The sequence below is a fragment of the Papaver somniferum genome, chromosome 5, assembly GCF_003573695.1.
Source record: "Papaver somniferum cultivar HN1 chromosome 5, ASM357369v1, whole genome shotgun sequence".
Lineage (NCBI taxonomy): Eukaryota > Viridiplantae > Streptophyta > Magnoliopsida > Ranunculales > Papaveraceae > Papaver > Papaver somniferum.
Genome location: NC_039362.1, coordinates 195,478,349 through 195,490,742, shown reverse-complemented (window position 1 = coordinate 195,490,742; position 12,394 = coordinate 195,478,349).

Here is a 12,394-nt window from a genome sequence, read left to right as displayed (position 1 = left end):
ATATTTGTGGTAATTAAAATATCAGATCCTTTGGGTAGTTTTTATTTTCTCACTAACAATAAATATACACTGTATACTTTTTTTTGGTTTAATCAGAGTGTGATCATATTCATTTTTTTAATCTTACACTTCTTAGTATGTTTGAATAGAACACAGATTTTCGACTTAGTCATGGATAGTAAGTATCTCCTTGTAGTGAGTAGTGACACGGAGATAGGTGCACTGCCGTTAGCTTAGCTGTCTGTAGATAATCACATTGAATGTTTTAGATGCCTTAACGAAATTGTTTCTTACCCAAATTGGACACTGATCGAGTATTTCCTAGGCTTTCCATATTCAGCCCTATATCTCATTAAATATGCTTATAAAATCACCTGTGGTAGAGATTCAACTAGCACATTCTGTGCATTGTAAATATTTATTAGCACATTCTGTGCACATTCTCATTAAACAACGTTTTTTGTTATTAAAAATATTTATTAGTTTAATCGACTAGGACATTCTGTGCATTGTAAATTTGTAATTGTTGGTGTGTGATTGCAATAATCTGAATGTAATTGGTTCTGTTTTATGTTTGTTAGATGACCACATCAAATGCAACTCCAACTACAAATGCAACTGCAACTCCAACTACAAGTACAACTCAACAAACAGAAGTTGGATCATCCTCTTAAGCTGCATCTCACACAAATGAATCTGAAACTGCAACTCCAACAAGTAAACGCAGAGCTGAAGCAGTTGAAGTTGGTGATAGCAAAAAGAAGCACGACAGAGTGAGATCAACTGTTTGGTTGGAAATGACTAGGATAGATGATGAATGGGATGAATGTCATTATTGCCACAATAAATACAAAGCTCACAATGACAATAATGGCACTTCTGGATTGCGAAAGCATTTGAATAGATGTCTAAAGAATCCTAATAGGAAGAAAGAAAAGGGACAACCATCTCTGTTGATGCCACCCCCAAAACCAGGTCAGGATGGTAAACTTATTGCTCATACTTACAATTATGATAGGTTAAGAAGGCGTCTTGTTGAGTGGATAATTATGGATGAAATTCCTTTTAGAAAAGTAGAAGGGTCAGGCTTTGTGGCATTGATGCAAGAGGCACAACCTAGGTTCCAGGTTCCATACGTATGACAATTTATAGGGATATGTTAAAGATGTATGTAGAAGAGAAGAATAACCTAAAAACTTACTTCTTGACATCTAAGCAGAGGGTATCTTTGACAACTGACACATGGACATCACCAAATAATTTTAATTATATTTGTGTAACCGCTCACTACATTGATCAGAACTGGAAACTGCAGAAGAGAATACTCATGTTTTGTCAAGTTGAAGGTCACACAGGTATTGCAATCGGTGAGAAGTTGGTGGATTGTTTGGAAGATTGGGGTCTAAAAGATATATTTGGTGTCACTCTAGACAATGTCAGCGCCAACACAGTAGTTATGGATCATCTGAAGCAAGTTGTTACTAGCTGGACAAGATCACCAATCAGAGCTAAATATTTACATGTAACATTCTCATTTCACATCATTAATTTATTTTGGAATTTGTCACATGCATCTTATGAGTTATGACTAATTTTTCTTGATTATTTGTTTATTGTTATCAGGTGAGGTGTTCAGCCCATGTTCTTGCTCTTGTCATAAAAGATGCAGTACGACTCTTTATTGAATCTGTTAAAAGGATAAGGTCAGTTGTAAAATATGTTCTTGGTTATCCTTCTAGGTATGAAAAGTTTAAACGATGTACTTCCCTAGCAAAGGTAGATTACAAGAAAGCACTGAATTTAGATGTATACACTCGATGGAATAGCACTTACTTGATGTTAGAAGTTGCTCAAATATATGAAAAAGTTTTTGCAATGTTAGCACAGATTGATAAGGACTTTCAAGAGAGGTTTATTTTTGAGCAAGACAAGGAATCTGTTTTACCAAGTGATGCTGATATTGAGGAAGTTATAGCTAGTGATGATATCTTGGAAGAAGTGGTTGAGGATATGGAAGAAGATGAAGAGGTTGAGGATATGGAAGAAGAGGTAAATAAGAAGAAGAAAAGGAAAGTAAAGACTCATGCTCCTTATGCAGAAGATTGGGCTTATGCTAGAGGTCTTGTGAAGTGTTTAAAGGTATTCTTCGATGCAACTGTCAATTTTTCTGCTTCTACACAAGTCACTACTCATTCTTTCTTATGGGAGTTGGTATTCATCCATGAACAATTAATTGAATTTAGAGAAAATGTAGCATCAGATCCATTTATTGCACGTATGTCTCGTCTTATGTTTGCCAAGTACAATAAGTATTGGGGTGTGTACGAGAAAATGAATCCTGTTATGTTTTTTGCTCAATTGTTGGATCCAAGAGAGAAACTAAAGGGGCTAGAATTTACTCTTAACTGTTTGTTTGAGAACAATTTGTGGGAGGTTCAAAGAATCATGAGAAAGGTGAAATTAGAATTTCAGGAACTCTTTGATGATTATAGTTCAGTGTATTCAACTCATGAGGAAGGGTCATCTAGTGTTGCTTCGGTAGTTGCCAGTTCAGTTAGCACGCCATCTCAAAGGTTGAAATCAAGAATTCAATCAAGGAAGAGACAGCATTGGGACAACCCAAGTTGTGTTGAAGAAGCAAGAACAACGGAGTTAGATAGGTACTTGACAGATGTGATGATGGATGAAAAAATGCGTGAAGTAGATCAAGATGATGACTTTGACATATTGGCTTGGTGGAAGGCTAATGCAAACAGGTATAAGGTACTTTCCTACATTGCAAGAGATATATTAGCCTTGCCTGTGTCTTCAGTATCCTCTGAATCAGCTTTTAGCACCGGGAAGCGCGTGCTTACTCCATGGAGAGCTTCCATGTCTACAAAGACAGTTGAGGCATTGCTCTGTACACAAAGCTATTTACAAAAACCCATTGCTCTTGATCTTCTATGTGATTATGTACCTGATGATGATGGTGAAGATGCGGCAGGTACTTATTTAGGTTTTTCTTCTTTTTTGTTTTCTTTAATAGTAATTACTTTTATTGTATTGACTGAAGTTTAATTATTTCTTCTTGTTTATTTTTTTTTGCCTGTTGCAGTCATAATTGAGAATTTCCTAAAAGCTTGAAGTTTATTTCTTGGCTCCTTGGCTCCTTGCTAAGAAATGGAAGGTTGGTAACTTTCTTTATCTTTCTTGCTGTCCTTGTTGAAACATAATTTGGATTCATTTCTATATCAAATTCTCATTACTACTATGTAATTTATGGAAATGAATGCAGGCTAGGATTGCAAATTGCAAGTGCAGGCTTTGCAACCATCCATTTTCGTTTGCAATGATCACATTTCATTTCTTGTCGACTTGCCGTAGACAGACTTATGGTTGTGGAAATGTTGTTTTTTACTTTTTAGCAAACTGAACTTATTTTGGATTGTTGTTTTGAAGTTATGAAAATGTTGAACTTAAGTATGTACGCAACCTGAACTTATTTTGGATACATTGATCATATGGAAATGTTGTATAACTTAGTATTAATTTGTAACGTTTTCCGGATAAAAAAACCGGTACCGGTCTTGTACAGGACCGGTACCGACGGTACAGATACAACACCAGGTACAAGTACAGGTACCGGTACTCAAAAAGAGGTACCGGTCAACACCAAGTACAGACACCGGTTCCATAAGAGAACCTGTCCGTACCGGAGTATGTGCAGCCCTAGTAATAAGTGGTCCATATTTTTATTTTATTTTTATGAATCATAAGATGTAGTGATGTATGATACTCCAAGATTCTATGATGTTCGTGAGTCATCTTTGCTACATTGAATACAGTGCCTTATATTTTATTTTTATATTTAAAGATATTTAAAAAGTAAATAATTGTTTTAAAGGAAAAAAATGATTGTTTTTGTGTTTTGTGTGTATGCAATTTTTGGTGACGATTCGTTTTTTTCTTCTTCAGTATTTGGCCGTTTCATTTTATGATTAATTGAATTAATTGAATGGGATTCTTGATCTATGATTACTAAGTATGCCATAATCGAATTTGATGCTATATTATTTAATTTTGTACTGTTTTCATTTCTTTTAATTTTGCGGAAAATGCTATGAAATTTCACTATTTAGTTTCTCACAAAAATGAATTAATGTTAATTAATACTCCCTCTGTTTCTGAAAGACCGTCCTCTATTCCTTTTTCGTCTGTTTCAAAATTTCGTCCAGCTTCTGTTTATAATCATACTTTTTTCAATGAACTCTCTAATATACCCTTGAATTCTTTATATTTATAAATCCATTTTTAACGTGACCCAATCTAAAATATTAAAGAAATTAGTATAATTGAGGAAACAAATATATCCTTCATTCCTTTTAAGGAAATATACATTTAACTCTAAAAATTAGATTCCTTATAATGTTTATACTTCTTAAATTCAATATCTTTTAAATTTCCCTTTTACATTTCGTATTTATAATTCTTACACCAATTTTGGATAGTCTTTATTGCTAGCATTTTAATTAAAATAAAATAGGTAAGTAACTAAGGGTAGTCAAGTAAAATAGTATGGTCTCCTTAATATTTTGAGAAAAAGTCAAAGCGGACTGTCTTTATGAAACGGAGGGAGTATACAATTTGAACTTACCAAATCGATTTTTTTTAATTAATTAATATATAATATCCATAATTATCTTTCACTTATAAATAAGGTTAATAAAATATTTTCATCCATTCATTCAAAGTCCAATATAAAGATAATATTTAGTTTCCTCTAATAAATTCATGCACATGCAAATACAATTAAAATACTCTTAATTAAAATATATTCATGCAAAGTCAATTTAGTTTCCAAATACATTCATGCACATGCAAGTATAATTAAAATAATCTTAATTAAAATATATTCATGCATCCATGCAAAGTCAATATAGAGATAATTATTTAGTTTCCGCAAATACATTCATGCACATGCAATATAATTAAAATAATTATTATAATTATTTCGTAAATATCACACTTATTTAAAAATGATGTCATTCAATTATTTGATTTAATTTCTGTGAAACCAAAACATTAAAACTGCACCATTGCCTTTTTATTTTGAATGGGCATGTAACTCTCCATGGGCCTTGAACACGTTATGACCTTAACGAGTTAACACTACTAACTAGATCATCATAATTTGGTCGTTAACCAGGTTATGATTTTATTTTTAGTAACGTCTTTTACAGTTGGATCTAACTCTACGCAAGAATGACATTTTGGACTCAGAAGTACTTGATCATCAGTAGTGTGCATTTGAGGTGGAAATCATTTTTTTGAAAAAGAATAAGAAAACTGTCTAAAAAGTAGAGCTATGTATTCCCTTGTGTTTATAAACACATGAACCCCAATTTTTGTGGAAAAACACACAAAAAGTCATATGAGTCAGATTTTATTTTGTTCTCCAATTTTTTTTTACTTCATCCATAAACTAATGAACCAGTATATGTTAAAGTATCAACAAGAGATTCACTGCCTTTAATAGGCTATTAAACCTAAAGTATATGGTACATTCAAAATGAGATTCTCTTGACCTATTGAGATGAAGAAATTTCTCAAATTAAGCTAATCGTAGAAAAATTGAAAATAATAAAAACCCCGAAGTAATGAGGGTAGACGTACTGACACAAGTGAAGCATGTGAAAAGAGTTGGGAATAAATCTTCTTACTGGTATTCGTAAAGCAATGCAATGTGGGTATCATAGTAGCAACCAATTTCCACTGGAAAGGTCATAAACTCACAGTGATGAGGAACTTTGCCTGGCATATTAACTATTTACTTGAAATAGATCCGATGTCTGTGCTTATGGATTGAAAAGTACATCATTTCCATGAGACATAAATTCTCTATAACACTTGAGATATATCCGGATGAAAAATATATCATCGTCCCTGAAACGTAACATATATGCACTCTAAAGTACTTGAGTTGAATCTCACTTTTGTTACTAATAAGGCCACACCACTTATTTAATATCTCAATAGTCAATGTCTAACAGATAGTGGTTTCCCTCCCACCAGCTTAAGGAATTTAAACTAGTTGTTGAACTATTTCCTTATAATGTGACTACGAGGGTTGGATCATCGAGTGCGACATTGCTCAAAATTTGTTTTCAAGATGGAACAAAGACGTCACAAAATCTCTACATGTACCGAGAGATGATTACACCTTGTTAAATTCCAAAGAAACCCCATACAAATGGATATCATGTGGAACCTCACAGTGATGAGGATGTAATTGATTGCATCTTTTATAACCTTTAATGAATATGGAAGGAAGCACATTCTTAGAGAAATTTATGAGTCGATTTGGTGAAATGTAAATCACTAATATTTGGATATTGAATCCATATTGACCCCGAGAATAAATTTTGGGTATTGACTCATACAGACTTTGGCATAACTATAAAGCTACTTTGGTTGTGACATGAAGATCGTTTTGAAAGGACTCATACGTACATCATTTTATTTGAGTGAACGAGACAACGGAAAAAAGATTGACAAAATGCGAAGTGAAGGCATATCTTTCAATACGTGTTTTCTAAAGTACTAGATGCACAACCCCCCATTCCCATTGTGCTTTTAAGTAAGAAAGCATATCACTCATTTTACAAAGTCTTCAGTAAAACAGGATCGAGACCATCCTAAGATGCAAATGGTAAAATTTACATATTACAAAGAAAACAAGGTGAAATTCAAAAAAAATATTCATGCGGAATGCGGACCACTAAAGTTACTTATGGCTCTGGTGAATGTTTTAAAATTTTGGACTAATTATAGTTTCCAAGAAATTTGCGTTTGGAAACTACTAGCACATATTTTACATGTAGGGGCTCACCATCCCTTGTAAATGCTAGCGAGTGTACATCAAAAGGACTTGATGGTTATTGCATGTTTAATAGGATCAATGCAGAGTATCTTATACCCCAAGGTCTCGCAAAGGCTATTATCAAAGGTTAAAGATGGTGACTTAGGCATGGTTATGCGTACAAACCTACCTTTAACTGCTTGGGGAATATGCAATATTGACGCATCTTTACTTAATTCATTTTAGAAACCATATTAGTCAACCTTTTATGCGTACCAGTTGGTAACTGGATTTAAGCCGGACATTCGTGTTCTTACGCATTTTTGGTTGCATTATATATGTGCCATTACGAGTCCACATCGTACTATGATGGGTCACGAAAATGATTAAGTAATTTTGTTGGATATTTACTCTCAACAATTATCCACATTTTAAAACCTTTGGCAGGAGATCTCTTACCGCAAGATTTGCGGGCTATTATTTTAATGAGACAGTCTTCCCGTCGTTAGGGGAGATAAGAAAACGCATTTTCTAAGGGAACAACAGGAATTGTCATGGTGTTCCCATTGTGTCTCATATTGATTTTTGTAATCCACAAATGTAAATGTGAAGTGACAAAGAATAATCGATTTTCAGAATGTACACTGATGTCACTAAAGTGACAAGATCACACATACCAGCTGCAAATATTCCTGCAAGGTTAGAAATCCTCAGTATGGGGTACACCATAGACTAAGGTGTTGCAACTACACTTGGTGGAAGTGTAGTTGAGGCCGTGACTCCATAAAGGAAGATGGAGAGACCACCAGGTTCGATCAATGCTCACCTAGAAAGGAAGTAGATGAGTAAGGCACAACCTAATTTATATCATTAATGAAATCATCTCATTTGATTGTCTCTGACTATGTCCATGAATCAATACTGGAGGACGCTCCGAAGTTTTAAATGATTCTAGAGAACAATGAAATCCTAACGGATTATGAGAATGCACATGAGTCAATAGAAGGATCATGCATGCAGAGTGATGATATAATCCATAAATAGTTGCTCCAGAAGTAGAGCACAATGACATCGAACCATGCTTTATTTTGATTAATTTCAAATAAATAACATATTTGGCCTATACACTCCAGGTAGAACTTAGTTCTTTGATAAATATACAGGTATTTGGTGTGGTAATGCTAACCAACCAAGTGTAAAGCCTATTGGACATACACAATTAATTTGTCAGAAAGCATAATGAGAAGAAAGTAGTCTTAAAGTACAAAGACTCGCCTTGTGGCGCGAGGTTTCTCACAAATCCCTGGAATTGTTCTCTTGTAATGAACTTTATAGAGTTCCGCTACTTAGTTAGCTTGGTAATTTCCAAAGGACTTGAAATGCAGCATATGTATGTGGTTGTTACGTATCTCTGAAAGAATCAAGAGATAAAAGATATTTCCAAAAGTACTTGATAGACTTTTGTTGCCCAAATCAAATGACTCTAAACCACATAGTGCGTTTACAGTTAGATAGAATGCTCACTTATATATTTAAGCAATCAGGCGGATGTGGTATACCCATCTAAGTGGCTATTTGATTTAGAGGGGATAGACAGTAAGTTATTTTTCCTTGCGTATTCATAAGAAAGTTCCTGATTTGGAATTGTAGCTATTTATGTTGATGGTACAGACATGATGTGCACTCTTGACGTAATAAGAGACCTTAAAAGCTATTTAAAATCCGAATTTGAGATGAAAAATCTAGGGAAAGCTCGAATGAATACTGATCTTGTGGTATATTATTCCACCAGTTTGCATATGTCTAAAGGTTTTCAGGAAATTTAACAAAGACATGCATCATGATAGCACTCCCATGATTAGTCGAGGTTCAAATGTAAGTAAGTAAACATTTCGTCCAAAGGAATATGACGAAGATGTGTTGGGAGATGAAATTCCCATATCTAAGTACAATATACGCATTGTTGTACTTAGTATAATAATTTACTCGATTAAATTTTACATCCTCAGGGAACTTGTTAGCTAGATATAGCTCCGCGCCAACGCAACGTCATTGGAATGGTATAGTGAATGTAATCATGTAATTAAAAGTAACCATTGACATAAATTTGTTTTATCCCTACAAAGACATTAAAAGGAATGCTAATGAAAGTGCAATCCAAAATTTGTTGATTATGAAGGAACAATAATCTCTTCTCCAACGAAAGTAAGCAGATGGAGATATGGTAGATTATATTCTAAGTCATTACCAATATTCAGTTTCGAAAAATACATGACTAAAGGAACTGTCTGGAACAACTCTGAAAGTAATCAGGGGTATGATGTCGACATATTTTACTTCGAAATTGAAGTTGTGTTGTACTCTTTTTCCCTTCGATCGAGAATAGTTTTTCCCAAAGGGTTTTGTTACTCGACAAGGTTTTTAGCGAGACAATACTAAAAGCATCAAGTATATTGAACATTGAAGACATGAAGATCGCGTTGATATTACTGAAAATATCTGAATCAAAGAAATGAAACACGGTAGTCTGTTAAGAATGCATAACTTCCAGAATCAACAACAAGGTCTTATAAACATTCAAGTCACCAAAGTAAAGTGTGACAAACTTCTTCTGACTGCATCAGACTAATGAAAATTGTTTGACATCAGGGGGAGCATCTATGCGTTGAACTATTTTCCTTCACCGAGGTTACTTTTCCCCACAGGGTTTTGTTACTCGACAAGGTTTTTAATGAGAAAACAACAAACACCGGGAATGTAATTTCCCAGCTAAGACTATTGTCTTTCCTACAAGGATTTTCTTCCTCAGGAGTTGTGAAGTGACTACTGAACTTCAATAGAGCAAAGTGATCATCTGCAACGGATTACACTTACTTGCATCTGTCACGTTGTACTCTTTTCCCTTCGTCAAGGTTTTATCCCACTCGGTTTTCCTTGTCAAGGTTTTAATGAGGCAACGTATACGCATCCAACTATGTTCTAAGTTTACTTAATGTTGTACTCTTTTTCTTTAGTTCAGGTATTGTCCCTCTTGGTTAGACTGACGAAGTTTTAACGAGACAACTAACTTAAACTCAACGATCTTTGAAGATCGTATTACATGTGATGAACTGCATGTAAAATACGAGGCAACATGTGGAGTACTACATGTGAAGAGTTGTACCAAGGTTTTGTCCCACTAGGTTTTTCCTTGTTAAAGTTTTAATGAAGCAATTGTCTTAGACACAATAGTCATCAAGGAGAGAACTACATTTGAAGACCTACATCCGAAGCATTTTATGTGAAGTACTGCATTTGGAGTTCTATTGGACCGCGCAAGGAGGAGTGTTGCAGGGCTTTAGCCCACGGATGTGCAGCCCAATATTATAGCTAGGGTTCTATTCCTATTGTATATAAACACGGATGTGCAGCCCAATATTATAGCTAGGGTTCTATTCCTATTGTATATAAAGGACTATCTATGTAACACAGAAAAGCTGATGAATGAAATATTTTTCTCTATGTGCCTCTTTATCTTTCCCTATTATCTACTACAAAATGTTCCAAAATATTGCATTAATTGTTACTTACTTTGGCTTCTTTAGCCACACAATGAGGTGTATTTTTTTTTATCAACAAAGAATTTGGTGCCGGCAAGTTTCGAACTTAGGTCACTGGTATCATCACCCAGTGAAAACAACTACATCTTTTGTGCTGGTGGATACACGAACACAAGCCCACTTTGAAAAATGCTTAGGAAGTACTAAACAATCTAAAATACTTGTGAAAATTAAATGGTAATTATATATCTCTCCATTCCACCAAAGATGAGCTAGTTGTAATTTGCACAATTCTCAAAAAAAGAAGGGAGAAAACAATTTTAGATAATTTTTCACTTATATCCTTACAGATAGGAAATAAGAAAATTTAAAAATAATGTATTTCTCAAAATTCCATGAATATTTGCAAATTTTGTATTATTGGTAAGCATTTAAAAAAAAAAATTATTTAACGAATACTAGCAATAACATCAAATTATACATACCGCATCTACTAAAATTTAACCATAATTTTTCATTAAAAAGGTAATTTTAGAGATATAGCATTGTTTATTTATCAAGGTTATCTTTGGAGGGATAATAACTTAAAATATAAAGGTTGTCCTTAGTTAGACGGACGAAGTATGAGTCTTAGGGGTGAGAATGGGCCGATATGGACCGGTTTTCACCTCATCCGCATCCAATCCAATTCACTAAGGATTTCAATCTGGCATCTGCACCCAATCCAATATCCAACTGATTTGCACCCAATGGATGCACAGACGAACGGATTGGATGCGGATAATCCAATGGATATGTGTTAGCTAAAATTCATAATGAAAAAATAAAACTAATATAGATGACTTCTTATAAAAACTACACATTTTATATATGTATATAAGTATAGTAGTGCCATGGATAGGCCTGTCAATGGAAATCCGTTAACCGTTAGCCGAATCCGATTACTCGGTTGCCGTTACGTTTAGTTCCATTATATCCGTTATCCGTTACCGATAATGTAGCGGTTAATTTTATCCGACGGTGACGGCAACGAAAGACCTATTTCCGTTAGCCTTAGTTCCGTTAACAGCTAACGTGTGCCTAGCACGTGTAACATTCATCTATACCTAGGTTACTATACTCGAATGAACATCATTTTCATCTTCTTCTGTTCTTCAACTCACAAACGAGAGAAGAAAAACTCACCCCTCAGTCAATTAGAAAACTAGGGTCATCTCCTTCCTTTCAATTCGAGCAAAATCATCATCTTCATTCGATTAGAAAACTAGGGTTATCTTGTACTTTTTATTTCGAGTTTAATTTCAATCCTAAAAACTAAATTTTCAATTTAGGGTTTCTGTAAATTGAAATTAGGTTTTCAATTCGTGAAATTAATCATGACCCAAAGCGAAAGAGGAGCATCCAATTGCGTTGGTTCATTAAAAAGAAGTCATCCCTCTCAATCACTTTCAGTTGCATCTGAATTACCTTCTGCATCTCAAGTTCAACAATCAGGAATTCAATCAACACCTGCTGCTGTTGCAACAGAAGAAGCAGTAGAAGAAATAGAAGTAGATGAAGATCCAATTATAGCTGAAGCAAAGAAGAAACCGCGTGCAGTAAGGTCTGATGTTTGGGATGATTTTGAAAGGTTAACTGAAAAGAAGATGGTAAAAGGTAAGGAGATTGGGATACTTGTAGCTAAATGCAAACATTGTAATAAGATAATGACTGCACCCAGTAGCCAAGGAACCAGCAAATTGCATTATCATGCCAAAACTTGCCAAAAAAAGCCTGCAAACAAGAAAGGACAAACAAAGATTACTACAGTCAGAACAGGTAATGCACAAACTAAGCTTGCTAATTGGAAGTATGATGCTGATGCTACTAGGATACTAGTTGCCAAAATGATTGCTAAACATGGTTATCCAATCACTATAGTTGAGCATCCATATTTTGTTGAGTTTGTGAAGTCTTTAAATCCTGCTGCTAAACTTTACACTAGGAATACAGTTAGGGAAGATATCATGAAACT